The sequence below is a fragment of the Heterocephalus glaber genome, unplaced genomic scaffold, assembly GCF_053883595.1.
Source record: "Heterocephalus glaber isolate CG9 unplaced genomic scaffold, H.glaber_assembly_v1.0 deba00001577, whole genome shotgun sequence".
NCBI lineage: Eukaryota > Metazoa > Chordata > Mammalia > Rodentia > Bathyergidae > Heterocephalus > Heterocephalus glaber.
Window position 1 is genome coordinate 2,931,648 of NW_028258358.1, and position 15,422 is coordinate 2,947,069.

Sequence of the window (15,422 nt, forward strand, 5' to 3'; positions counted from 1 at the left end):
ACATCTATTTTTTTTTAAATTATGTATCAATAAAGCAGTCTCCCCCAGTTCTTCCCTGTCCTACTACCCTACTTCATTTCCTATATAGTAATCATCACTAACAAAAATTATACAATTTATTCCTTCACAAATTTCTAGACATAGACTAGAATGAAAATCCCACGAGGCCAATACCTCTGGACTTGGAGCATTTACAACAAGGTGACCACTTGATGGACAACGGCTGATGTCAGAAACAACTTGCAGCCCAAACTGATCAAATCTTACGCTCTTTTCCTTCTACCGCACACAATTCCACCAGATAGCTTCTTGGAATAATATGTCTTCAAGCAAAATGAGTTAAAATTTGAATTTTCTAGGTGTCTGTATACAATATTGTATGTCACATTTGGTAAAGTAAACAGAGCAGGTCAAATTAAGTGCATAGTCCCTGGTAGAAAATATGAGAAATAATGAGTCTAGTAACATGTGGAATTAAAAGATAGTCATTATCATTCTGCAGTAATAACACACCACAATTTTCTACATTATTCTTTTAGACAAGTGACACCTCAGGCTATATAAAACTTGACCTGAACAAAATTAACAAATGTTTACTTTCAGGGTACATGAGCAATGTGCCAAAAAGCAAAACTTATATGGCACTCTGCATGTATGGTCTAAGAAAGGGGTGAATAATAAATACCAGCCAAGCCATAATCCAGAATAAAAAGGGCTACTAACTTCTGATCCTATCACTAATTAAAAAAAAAGTTTAAGGGAGTTTAAAATCCACTGTCATTTATTTATATTTAATTATCTATTATAAAATTCACAGAATGTTTTTGCCACTTATTATTCAAAAGGTATATTTAAAAACTTATTACAATGTATACAGGATAGTCATTGGAATTAATGTTAAGCCTTTTTATTTATTTATTGTTTTGAGTGGCATGGATAAGACCACTGGAAAAAAATGGAATAGCTACAAAATGGAAAAATGAAATAGCTACAAAACAATGATGTGACTGTGTATAACTTTTACCTTTGTATGTTAACTAACTTCCCATGGCTTCATTGTCATTTATTTATGATATACTCATTAATTTTAAATAAGTAATGGTGTTGTTGCCATATCCTGAATGTAATTTTCCGGAAAGTCACATGAACTTTTACATGCATTCAGTTTATCCAACCACTAGATTATGTCATACTATTGTATTTTTCAACTATCAACAACCATATTAGTTTTGTAAATATTTTTAACAGTGCAATATGACTGTTCAGTGTTACCTATTTCATTTCCTGTACTTAAATTGTTACCAGCTTCCTAGATGCAAGCCCCAATTTTTACATATTCCCCTGTTCAGTATTCTGTACAACATTCATGACTGTGAAGATCTATTTGCTACTTCCTTACTAATATTCTGTCTCCAGGTTGTAACTTTATTGGAATTAATTTCAAATTTACAATGCAATTCTGAGTATAACACAAATCAGATCAAAGCAGTCTGCAATCTAAACTAGATAAATATAACTGTATCCAAACAAAAACCGCACAAAATATTTGTGGCTATGGTCTTTTGGATTTGACTATAGAAAGAAGCAAAGGGGCATGTGCCATACATTCCTAATCCAGATGGCTTTCAAGTTCCATGTGTCATATTGGGAATCACAATGCTGTCAATTCTAAGCAAAATTCTTCACGAAACAAGAAATATACTCTTGTATCTTGTATGAGAGATACTTAATTCTTATCCCATATGGTATCAGAACACCTCACATTAGTTTATGCACTGCCAAATCAAAGGCCGGGGATTTAGCTCAGTGATTTCGCCACATGGACCTGAGTTCAATCCCCAGTACCACCCCCCCCCCCCCCCCCAAAAAAACAACAAAAAAAATCACTTTTCCGTCGGATTCAGCAACGGTTGAAATTGGCTATCAAACCCCCGGATCACACTGAGAATGCAGTCAGTGACATAAACAAAAGCATGTACTAATTAAAAACTAAGGTGTTCTCTGGTATATCACAAATACTAATGCTTTATACAATGTAAAACAAATTTTATTCATTTCCTTTTTATTTTTGGTACTGGAGATCGAACTCGGGTCCTTGTACTTGCACACCAGGCGGTGAAACCACTGAGCTAAATCCCCAGCCCTATTCATTTACTTTTTGGAATCAAATTAGAGAACATAACATAACTTCATTAAAACTCAGCAAAAGAGGAGTTCAATCTGCTTGAAGTTAAAACAATTGCTTGTGCATTACAAAAGTGGTGAAATCAGCTGACTATATGATCATTTTTTATTCTTTGAAGTACAGGAAACTCTATTTGTCAACTTTTTAATTGCTCCCCTATGTAGCCTTTTATGAAGTTTTATTCTTAATTTCCAGCTCCATAAAATTTTAATACAACAGATAAAATGTCTGTGTGTGACATATGTCTATCTGCACGTTGTGCATACAAAAATACTATTTTCTTCATTTTCCTCCCCCAAATCAATTTTAATAACTTTGGGGACTATATCTCTCAAATTATAATGTATACAGTATACAAAACTCCAAGTTTACATTCTAGGAAATATACTTCACAAGTGAAAATATATTTTCTGTAATTGACATTTTGAGGTATCTGCCAGTCATATAGTTTCAGCTGTTCTGTTTGTTACAGAAAGAATTTTTAATGAAAAGAATAAAATAAATGAAGAAAAGCAGAAAAATGTAAACAACTTTAAAACAATATATTGCACGGTTGCTCTGTGAGACAAGCTATTCATAAATATCATATTAAATATAAAACTCAACTATGTTTATAATTAGTGTTTACAACTAGTCCTGCAATGATACAATAGTACCTACTGTTGAATTTGTCTAACTTTGTAAACTAAAATCTTTAAAAAGTAAGGAGAGAAAACAAAGAAATTCGATAGTACAGGTGTCAGTGTGTGAAAAACTTTTGTGCTAAACAGAAATAATAAATACAAATAGATTTTTGACTTTATAGCCCAGAGCACTGGTGTTATGCAAAAATTCTTACATTTAAGTACTCTTTATATTTTTAAAAATTGTGAAAGTCTTTTTTTAATTGGTTCCCTGGCAACCATTTGGTTTATCTCTTCCTCATTGTTGTATAGTTTCTGTTTAGGATTTTATTTGTGCCATTTTGATTTTTGTTAAAGCTCTGTACAGATAACACTTGAGTTATAGAAAAATGATATTATATAGCATAGATTAATTTGCCCTGGTTTGGATTAACCACATAGTGATCTTCATTGAATCTTGTGATTCAATGCTATAGAATCTTTTAATCTTAGTAAATGATATTCTGTAACATGAAGTCCATACATTGTTTTACTGTAGGATGCATCAAGCAGTTAGCATTGTTTAGTAGTAATAATTGGATTTATAATTTGTCCCTGGTTTTGGTTTTGATAAAGGCTGAGGTGGTACTTCAAAGGCTAATATTAGCAATTTCTGGGATGTCTCTATGTGAGAAGTACACCCTCACTGTGAGCTGACTTTGAACATTCTGTCAGAGCTGCTTTGCCAAGATGCCAATAGTGGTTGGAGTTCTAGACACAATGCCTTAAGCAACCATTCCTCAAGTGTAGAAGACAAAAGAGCCTGTGCCTGATAGCTCTGGACACTTTTCAATGCCAGTCCTTCATATGTGTCTCTCCTATAACTTTTGCCTGAAATAATAGTGCCCATTGAGACTAAAGTAATACTTGCGAGTCTTTTCAACAATTAAAAATTTAAAATGAGGCCAAGCGTGATAGCATATACCTGTAATACCAGCGCTAGGGAGGAGGAGGAGGCAGGAGGATTGCCTTGAGTCCAAGGCTACCCTGGGCTACATAATGGGTTCAAGTTCAGCCTGAACTGCATAGGGAGACACTGCCTCAAAAAAAATTAAGAGGAAAAAATCCTATTTAGTACAGTTAATAATGAAAATAATTCCTAGTTTCAAAATGCAAATTTTATCTAATGGAATGCAATTGATTATCACCATCCTCCAGGATATTTACTTGTTTTACAGTTTTGTATCCGTTGTAAATTTATTTCATCATTCAATTTCTGACATCCTAGTATGGCATTTTGGGATATACTCTGGATTATATATATTAACTACTTATTAAGTAATAAAAAATCAAAATTTGACATTTTCACTTTATATCTGGATGACAATAATACATATCAGCCTATATCAATAGTTACAGTATAGGTCAGTCATTGTAACAAAAGTTACTGTTTGGGCTTTCATCCAAATTCTGGTGCCAGCTAAGTGGTCTTTACTACATTACAATACTTACATCCAAGTATCTTTTTCATTAGCTGAAAAGGGCATTGGATAATACAACATTCCCATATTGTTTTAAATCAAGCAGTTTTTGTTTTCTGCAAACAAAATGGGAATATATCAACTCTTATCTCTGCTTTTGAAAAGAGTAAATGAGAAAATACATGCAATCATCTGAGACTGGAAAATGGTTGGAACTAAATATTAGGAACTACTTCAAGTAGCAACGGCAGTATTGGTGGTACTTGAATTGCTATTGTTTTCTTTTTCCCTTTATATTTATTTACTTTTTTAAAAAATTTATTTTTTGGTACCGGGGACCAAACTCGGGACCTTGTGCTTGTGAGGGAAGCAGGTGGCGGAACCACTGAGCTAAATCCTCAGCCATCCCTTTATATTTAACTAGAATATAGTTGGTTTTCTTCCTGTTGCCTGATTCCAACATGCTTTCATTCACTGACTGATTGGGAGAAGTGATACGAGCTGACAAACCACAGAAATTATTTTGTTTACACTTTTCTCTTGGATGATTGATACTGGAGGATTATTATAATTCTTTTTCTATGGAGAAACTTATAGAAAGATCCAAACTAGATATTTTAAAAAGTGATACTAATAACAACCAGAAAATGGAAATATAGTCACACAGAATAAATACACAAGAAAATACTACTGTAATCATTATATTTAAGCTGAAGAAAGAGGGTAATTCAAAATTCAATGCTCTGTTGACTGCAACATACATACTGTCCCCAAAGCAACACCAAGTGCACCTCAGAAGTTCAGTCAAGGTATCAAACCCATTCTGGCAACTTTTGTGGCAACCTATTGTCAATGTTGCCTCTCAGGGAATTTCCATTTTCACATGATCTAGGAAAAATTTTATTCACAACTTTATGTTAGCAAACTTTTCACATTAACTATTACAGAAGGAATAAATAGATAGTTCAGGGAGATGAACTTTAAGGATATGATCTTAGGCCAGAACCATTTAAATGAAACAGGAAAAAGGTGTCTTGACCAATTTTTAAAGACTTTACAATACTGACCCTAATTGGAGGAAAATTTGACAGGTTATAGATAAATGAGTTGTCTCTGGTAAGTAGCAAATCTGTAGATACATTTTTCTGTATTCCTTCCCATGTCAGTCACTAAAAATGCTGGTAAATGGGCCCAGCTGAATTGAGCCATTGAAGGCAAGAGTAGGGAATTAATTGTGTTCTCTCGCATGTTTTCCTACTGCCAAATAAAAGTACTATTGTCCTCATTCCCTTTTCAGGCTGGAGAATCGTTGCCAACTTCACTGAGAAAGTCAAACTGCATATCCACATGGAAAGTAGAAGGGAGATGCACATCCAGTTTAGTTTTGGGGGAGGGTGCTGAGAACTCTCTAAACATAACCATCACTCAACATCACATTTTAAGTTTAAGTGGTGAATAGCTTAATGAAAAATGAGAAATATGGAAGACAGAATGAGGGAAAAAAAGTAAAACACAAATTTATGGCCTGAATAAAATTTACACTGAATACTATTTACGATGTATTTGTACACATGCTATGAAATTGCACTTGTTAAATGCATCAGGGATTGTGGAACACAGAGAACAATTTTAACTGAAGTAACAATATAAAATGTCCAATTTCTCAGATGAATGGATGCATTGGATTTTTAAAAACACTTTCTTTAATGTGACCTAATTAAGGGTGTAAATTAAAAAGGATTTTGAGTCATAAAAATGTCAGATTTCAAATACAGCTTATTGGAGGATTTGAAAATAATCCACATAAAATACACGGAATGCATAGTTATTCACAAAGAAAAGGATGTGTTATGATAATTTCCATGAGGGGTATGGATAAGCAAACTAGATAGTCAGGGCTATAATACATAAAATTTATGAAAAATATAATAGTCTCTAAATGAAAAATGATGTTAAATTTTCAACATTGAGATTGTCTGAACTCAATAAAATTTTGCCTCCTAACTGGTAGTTAGGAGTTCACATGGTCAAAATTAAATCACTTTATAGTAAGAAAATAACTACTTTCTCTTGATGAACTAAAATCTGCATGCTACAGAAATTTCTGTTGCAGTTATTGTCCATGAAGATACACTATCCCAACAAAACAGATAGAATGTTATATTCATTAGGTTAAATGTCTTCCTATCTGTTAGAAGTAATGATAACACTAGGGAGAAATTGTCTGTATTTTTATTCACTCTTCTAGTTTGATTTCATTTTCTTACACTTCTTGCAACAAGAGAATTTTTTATTAATTTACTTTTATTTTGGTTTTGTGAAAATCTGGGCAAGCAACCCTGCAGAAAGCTTCTAAAAACACTGGATATGTATAGTAAAAACTGTGAAATGCATAAGCCAACAGTTTTATTTGGTAATAAATTCAATCTTATGGCATAATTGCCATATGGCACAATGGATTTTGTTTGTCTGTGTTTCATTAAAGTAAGCTCTCAACATTCCTTCTTTGCCTGTGTAAGATCTATTATAAATGCGATGTTCTGGAAAGCAAATAAAGTGAAACATATACACCTTTAAATTAACTTTCTAAGTGACCATAGATTTTTGCAAAGCAAGAAGCCAGAGAGAATGATATTATTCAATTGAAGACTGGCCTGAACTTAAGATCAAAATTTAATCAAGCTCCAAAATATTTATATCTATGACACTGCAACACCTTCAGACTACAACCTATTTATCCTAAATACCTTTTCCTAATAAGTAATTTTCTGGACCTCACGACAATTTACTAGGGTCAGCATCCAAATGTAATACAAGTGAGTTATTTAAATTAGTCTATTTGCTCAGAAAAAAAGCTATATGATCTGGCATGCATTATACAATTATTAATTTACATGTGCTGGGGATTTAAAGCATATTCTTTTTAGTAGCAGGTGGTTTATAACAGTAAAGTAAAATACAAACTGTGTAAAATCATTTTTAGAATACATCAAGTAAAAAAAAAGAATGCCCTTTCAACAAGGCTTCAGTAGAGAGAAAATTTAAAAATCTCCATCCTAAAATCTACTGAGCCTAAAGGGCTATAGAGATTAGAAGTTTGCTTTCTCTTTTCTTTGGGGTTTGTTTGTTGATATTGATTATTATTAGTATTATTGCTGTTATAACTATAATATTTGAATCAAATGGGTTTGCATATCCTTGGTCTTAGCCTAGAATAAAATATATAACATACCTATATTATCCTGGAACAAAATATATGACATACCTATATATTATCTGTAAACAGTCATAATAGAAAATTTGTGATTGTTAGGGTCAACACATCCTCATCCTTACCATCATGAAGATTAGCACAGCCTCAGTAAGCAAGGAAAAGGTATTTATTTCCATATCAATCTCACATCATTTTAAAAATTAAAAATGACTACAAAATGTCTTTCAGATTTTGTACTAGTATATATTGTTAGTATAAGATAAATGCAGAACTTTCTACAGGGACATGAACTATAACAGAAAACAGTTATGGAATGAAAGACTCCAGTAGACACTGGGAAGGTATACAATCAGAAAGTATGGGTAACTTAAGCAGAGAAATACATAAATTCATTCATTTCTCCAGGTTTCAGGAGTAGCTCTTGGAGCAAGGCCTTGATTTGTCACATGATGCAATCTACTCTGAGAGGCAGAAACCCATATATTTTAGAAATGTTTACACCAAGTTTCCCAAAGTTAGCTTTTAAACATCAGGATATGGCACAAACGACTGAGCTGGACAGATGTTTTCAGGACATTGATGAGTGGAACAAGAGTAATTAGGAAGATACTGAATCAAGTAGCCATGAGCAAGCTGGGCTAGAAACATTGAATATTAAGCAATTTAGTGACATTTGTTTCGCTCTGTGATTTTTCACTGTCTTTATTTTTTTTTTCAGAAAAAAAATATATGCAGAAAACAATTAATACATGTTTGTCTTTCCTGCTATTTATAACTTCATATAACACTTCTTTAATAGACTTATACCACCTTTAAAAATAGAAAATATATTAAAATATCCAGAGAATGTTAAGACTTTTTATTGTTTCCCAAGCCTATAAATGTCTGTAGTGTGTGAACTAAAAGTAAGTCTTATAAACTCTGCTATCTACTGTGCCAATGCATTAAGAGATAACAATAACATTGTATGTAAATATCTTAAAGTATTTCATAGTAATTCTAGAAAAAACATTTATATTTGTATTATTGTTCTTATCTGGATCTATATCCAATTTCTAATCAAATGTGCAAGATAGTTTTCTCTTTCTGCAAAGGCCATCCTCTGGAATGCAATATCTGTGAATCTTTACCTATTCACATGACTTATCTCTCCAATCGGAGATTAAGAATAAGTGTTTATATTTTTTCTGCCACTCACAACTTTGCATTATCTACCCAGTCTTTGTTCCTATATTATTTCCCCACTTTTTATCATTTGCACCCCTCAATTTTCAACAATTTAAAGTATTATTTTCTTTATAATTATCTCTAACTTTTCTCCTTCACAAAAACATATCTGTTGTCTCATTATTGTTTGCATAAAGTTTTACAATAGTGCAATCACATTCTATCAGTTGTTTAGTCAAAGGAATATTTCATCCAACATGACAAAATTTAGGTTTTCTTAATATTTAGTCAATGATGTCACAGATTACATCCTCTTTAAATATTTGCTAAAATAAATTCATAGTATTCAATCCCACTCATGTAATATACTTCCAGTTTTCAAATGACATTCTCTTAATGCTAATGATACAAAAATATAGATTTTTGAAAGGAGACAATATACCTTTAAAGACAGCTAAAAATATCTCATTTTAGAGAAAATCACTTAGACTGCTGCAGAGGAAATGGGAATAGAGGCAATATTCCATTGAGAAGGAACATTTCTTTGTCAACAAAATCTATTTATTAATCTATTTAACAAGTGATAACTTCCTACCATACACTCAGTAAGAATCTGAAAATATAAATTAATGATAAAATTAGGGAAGAGTAGTGGGAGATTCACATGCATATAAACCTATAGGGAAGTAATCTTCATCTTTTTTAGGATATTACTTTATATAAAATGTTATTTTTAAAATTAGAGAATTGGTATGATATAGAAGAATCAATATACTTTACAAGATTTGCAAGTATAATTTATGTTGCCTATACAAGGAGTCTGGGACACACATGCTTCTATTCTTGCTTCTCTTGGAAGATTCAACTGTTTGTCCCACAAGCAGACAGAGAGCCTGAGCTGTCATTTGAAACTGTTAAACCTGCAGGCCCCATGAGGTACTGTATTGGGATTGGGGAAATCTGTTCTGTGTTCTGCCAGAGAATTACAACATATTGCTGCCTGGAGCAATGTTAACTTTTAATGTCTGTGTTGTGGTATCTTAAGCTTCCTTTCCATCATCATACAGGATAATTATTTTTTCTTGCCTTTTCTACATTCCTTTGTTTCACATTTTCTCATCGTTTTTTTTTTTAACACATTATCAGCAATCCTGAGGGAATGACACATGTATACTCCCTTTAGAATTTATAGTTAGAAAATACTTGTAAGAGCTATGAATAGCATTTTCTTAATAAAAGATCATACTTCTTTTCCTCTGTCTATAAGAAAACTCTTTTGTTACAAAGGATAATGTGGTCTGCATTTGATAGTGAGAGAGATTTGTCACTATGTAGGTGGTGCCATTGAATAACTGTGATTTTACAAAAGACATGTAAGTGCTCTGGCTTTCAATTTCTTCAGATGTAGATGTTTTTGTTTGTTTTATCTTTAATGGTATGTGGTTTTATTATGACCAGTATACTCTAAAAAATCACATTGAAGGATAACATGCATCTATCTTATAATGGCTTGAATTTAATAACTGGGATTTTATCCAAATTCTATTATTTAGTCTGTATTCCTGGTTATGATGTTTTCTTTTATTTTTCTTATTTATAAATAATTAAATAACAGATATGACAATCCCAACTTCAATAAAAGAAATTACATCTTATTAAAAAGCTTTTGCTAGGAGCTGGGGATTTAGCTCAGTGGTTCCAGCGCCTGCCTCAGAAGCGCAAGGATCCGAGTTCGATCCCCGGTATCAAAAAAAAAAAAAAAAAAAAGCTTTTGCACTGCAAGAGAAACCACCAACAGAGCTAAGAGACAACCTACAATGTGGCAAAAAAATTTTACCAGCTATTCCTCAGACAAAGGTCTCCTATCTAGAATATATAAAGAACTCAAAAAATCAGGCCCCCAAATATAAAGATTCAATTCACAAATAGGTATCTGAAATGAACAGACATTTCTCAGAAAAAGAAGTAAAAGCATCAAATAAACATATGAAAAAATGTTCAACTTCACTGATCATTCAAGAAATGCAGATGAAAACAACACTGAGATTCCACCTCACCCCAGAAAGAATGGCTCCTATCATGAAATCAACCAATAAAAAATCCTGGCAGGATTGTGGGGAGAAAGGAACCCTTCTTCATTGGTGGGAGTGAAAACTGGTGCAACCACTGTGGAAATCAATATGGAGATGCCTCAAACAACTAGGATTGGAAGTCCCACTTGACCTCTGCTGGATATCTTCCCAAAAGAATTAAAAGAATCATACCACAGTGATATATGTTCACCCATGTTTATAGCAGCACAGTTTGTAACAGCTAAAGCTTGGAAACAGCCCAATTGCCCATCAACAGGAGACCAGATGAAGAAGATGTGTTTTTTTTTCTTAAAATGGAGTACTACTCATTCAGAAAAAATGAGAAACTAGGGGCATTTATAGGTAAGTGGATGCACATTGAGGCCATACTCTTAAGTGAAATAAATAGGACACACATGTGTAAATACTGAATAGTTTCACTGGTGTGAAAACTAAAAGTGTAAATAAGGATCAAAATGTATAATTGATAAATGTGAAATAAGAAGAAAAGATCTAAAGGAGTAGGGGAAGTGGGAGGGGGAGGGGAAAGGAAAGAAGGGACAAAAAATATATGAGAAAAGGAAAAAAATGGAAACAAAGTCTTTGTAGATAGGGAAGGGTGGAGGGGGTTAAGGGAGGGCAGGGGATTGGGGAAAAAATAAGAACCGAGATGTGTCATGTAAAGGTATAAGATCCCAATGATAAATTTAACTGTATTGTATATCTAAAATGTACCAATAAACTTAATGGAGAAAAATAAATCAATAAAATAAATTAATGCATATATGAATAGATTATGGAGCTTAAATATAAGCACTAGACATTTTCCTCCTAAGGTAGAGATGCTTGTGAAAAAGTAACAATATCTCTTGAATGCTCTCAATTCTTTGGCCTTTTACATAAAATTTTTAGTTTATTCCTAGAAATGACTTCATTAAACATGTACTGTCTCCATTTCATAGTAGAGATAACTGACACTCATTGTAAATTTATTGTTAAGAAATAAGGTATTTTATTCAGGTTAAGGTAATCCCACTGAACAAATCTCATGTAGCAATTGGATCCATTCTATTACTTTTAATATGTAGATTAGTTTGCACATGAAACTAATTTTATACTTTTAGAGAAACAATTCTGTCACTATTTTGTTACTGACATAAAGTTAATGTATGGACCAATCAAAATTATTATAAAATCTCCTAAGTGTTCATTAGGCTTTCTCAAGCATTCCATCATTTTTTATTGACATATTAATAAAAGCACTTGAAAATTCAGTTGACTGTACCTTTTGACCTTGGAAGAACAAAGTGTATGTGCTTTTGTAGATACGTTATAGCAAATAATCTTTTCTTCCCGTCCTTATTTGATTCACAAAAGCTAAGTTTTCAGGAGAAGAAAATAAATATACAAATACTGCTGTACTTTCAAATGGATGTCCATGGTAGCCTATATCCTGTTAGAAATGCTGATGTAACTACCCAAAGCTCCTTCTTTTCCTCTACCAGTCTATTCTCAGCTACAGCAAATCAAGACTTTGCTGTGCTCCAAAATGCCACTCTACTCATTCATATATAAGTCAAAATACAATGCTTTCTAGCCTTTATAAATACACACAATATTTAAGAGGAAAATTTCTGTTGTCTTCTTTTTTCTAGTTCAGTTTAAGTTCTAGCTTAACTCATATATTTTTACTCAGATATGTCTTACTAAAATAATTTTATAAGCCATCTTGGTTAGTATGATTATTAAACTATGAAAATATAATTAAAGAGAGTTTGTGTCTACAATTAAACTTAGTATCTGTCATCTCATTCTTATTAAATCTAAATATAATATAAGGTATTAAAGAACTAGTTCTGATATGAAGAAGAATTTGAAATTTTCTAGGAAATGATGTAAACCCTCAAATATTGGTTGATGTCTGTAGTTTTACTTTATGAAAGATCTTGGCAGAATAGATAATAAAATATCTATTATTTATATGTCTATTATATACAACTATTGAAAATTGTTTTTGATGAATCAGTGAATCACTTAGTCTTAAAGACTATTTCCAATTTCTAAATTCTCAAAATATGCCTCATCTAAAGATTAAAGAAAAAATTTATGAAAATTATTGCTATCGTGCCTAGCCATGACTGAAAATGAGTTTTTCATGATTATATGCATCTAAAATACTAAGCAGACATGGATTCTTTCAAAAAAGTAAATTGTATAGACCTTTTATTAAATATTATCAAAGCAGTTTCACCTGTAATATGTAATATGCTATTACCTGGAAACAAAGGGGATCAAGCAGAGTTAATAATAGGTCCATCTCTTTACTATTCATGACAAATAAAATCAAGGAAAATATTAACCTCAAGTGCATAGATATAATAAACATACACATTCATTTGATGAATTTAATATTTGCTTGGTGAATACCTGACATGTATACAAGAGTATTTTATATGTTTTGAAATATAAGAGTAAATAAATAATCTGAACTTTTTCCTCAATCAGCTTGTAATCTTGTAAGTAGAAAATCATGTTAAAAATTAATTCTTTAACAAGGTAGAAGGTCCTATGGGGCTTCTTGATTAGTTTTTCTCAATAAAACAACAAACATATTGTTGGGTGCCCAGTATTAATTTATGACAGACCCAAAGCACTTTTCAAGCAACATTATGCTTTATTAAATTTAATAACCTAACACCTACTAGCATAGCACTATACCATTTTTATAGCATTGTTTGTTGATGTAGATAATTGACCTCATAAGACAGTAATTCTCTTCTGTCTTGATTAAATTATTAGAAGAGGAAGAGGGGACAGGAGATAATAAAGGAGTCTTGTTTAAAAACACACAGTAAATTAGAACAAATGGTACCAGAGGAGATTTTGAATTCTCTTTGATTTTATGTCTTTGCTTTCTTCCCCACAGTCATTGCTATCTAAACTAGATTCCAGCTGACCTGACAGAAGAATAAGTTGTTAAAGAAGCCTTATCCCTGTGGATTAGAATAGTTTCATTGCTATTGAGAAACAGATTTCTCTGTGCTTTCTGTGTCATGCAGTCTTGTTGATGACAGGAATGTATTTAGTTCAACCTCACTGGACTTTTGGATTTAGCTATTCCCATGATCCAGATGGGTCCTGGTACAACTTCCTAAATTAACACATTAGAAGTATAATCTTGCTTAGATTAACACAGCTGGTGACAAACTTGGGCCTAGAACCCAGGTCACATGGTGTTAGTGTGGAATGTAGACCCTGGGTGCTGCCATTCACAGAACTTCTGACTTTCAGTAAGTCCTGCAGGCTCAGTTTCTTTTGTTACAGAATATTCATAGATGTGTGAGAATTCAGTAGAATAATACAGGAATAGTATTTGTATCCAATACAAAGTACACAGCATCAATGTTCACCCATTTCTCCTTAGGTTCTAGATCAGACTTTCTACAGTTTACCACTGGGACCCATACAGTCTGACTTAAAGCCTACGGTGTCATATACTGCAGTACCTTTGGGGCATGTAAGTTAGTGCTGGTAACTGAAAGATAATGCCTCTTATTAGAAACAATTAAATGTTACCTTTGTCCTTTATTATTAATCCTTATCCCTCATTGCAATACCTTGCATGGGTATGCAGGGCATAGCTTAAAATAAGAGTTCCTGACTTAACCTTGCCCAGGGAAGGAGGGAACATAATTATGGCAGGAGAAGACCTTGTTTTTTATTCTTTTGGACAGAAATATTAAGCTACAGGAGAAAAAAATCACAGCATATTTTTGGACATGGCATGAAAAATGGGTAAGAATTAGAGATTTTTGAAAGTATATCACTAATATGTTACCCACCTCAACATCTGGTTCCGGATCATGGGCATTGTGCTTGTACACTGCAATGTAATAGATTAATGATGATATTGATGTAGTTCCCACTATTTTAATTCATGGATTTGTTATTTAGTAAACTTGTACATTCCAAAATACAGTAGAACTTTCTCTCTCTTAAGTAAGCATTTACCAGGTCTATGTAACAAATATATGGATTTGCAAATGCATTTAAAATATTTAATTGGTAAATTGGTTGTTTAACTGAAAAAACAATGCAAAATATCACGATGAGATGGCTAGGATTGTTCACAGAATCTGTTTGACTATCAGTTAGTTAATCCTTAAGAAGTTACTCTTCTTATATTCACACCTAGGAAAAAACCAGTAAGTTTCCTTTTTATCTTAATAAGAAACGGGTCCGACGTGGAACAGAATTTTTAGATAGCTGAAATTTAGCTTGGGCACTTCCCGAATATCCCTAAGTGCCCTCAAGCTATTTTAGCCCATGATATTGCATTTCCATGGCAATAAAGATTTTTTATTTCCTGAAATCAATTGATATTTGCTATGTTGTATGTGCTATGGAATTATGCACATATTAATATATAAATGACAGTTGCCCCATGATGAACTCAGAGATGATTATATTAGAAAAAAGTATTCCTTACTGAGGTCAATAGTAAATTAGTAAAATACTGTCTCTAAATAAAGAGAGAAAAACCCAGACAGCCATTGGAAGTGGCTTTTTTTCCTTCAGCTTTTGGTAGATACACAAGGGAATGGTTCAGCTGCCCTTGGGAATTTAGTGGAAGACCAGGCTGACAGGGTGTTCTGTGAGGGCATCACTGCCCAAGGCCACTTTAGGACTCTAAATTCTGAT

At 32.6% G+C, this 15,422-nt stretch overlaps 1 protein-coding gene across 13 annotated transcripts in view; it reads right to left on the reverse strand.

The window, feature by feature from the left end:
- The window catches only part of Pcdh9 (protocadherin 9), a 918,070-nt gene that overhangs the window by 799,574 nt on the left and 103,074 nt on the right, over positions 1–15,422 (reverse strand). The window lies entirely within an intron of this gene.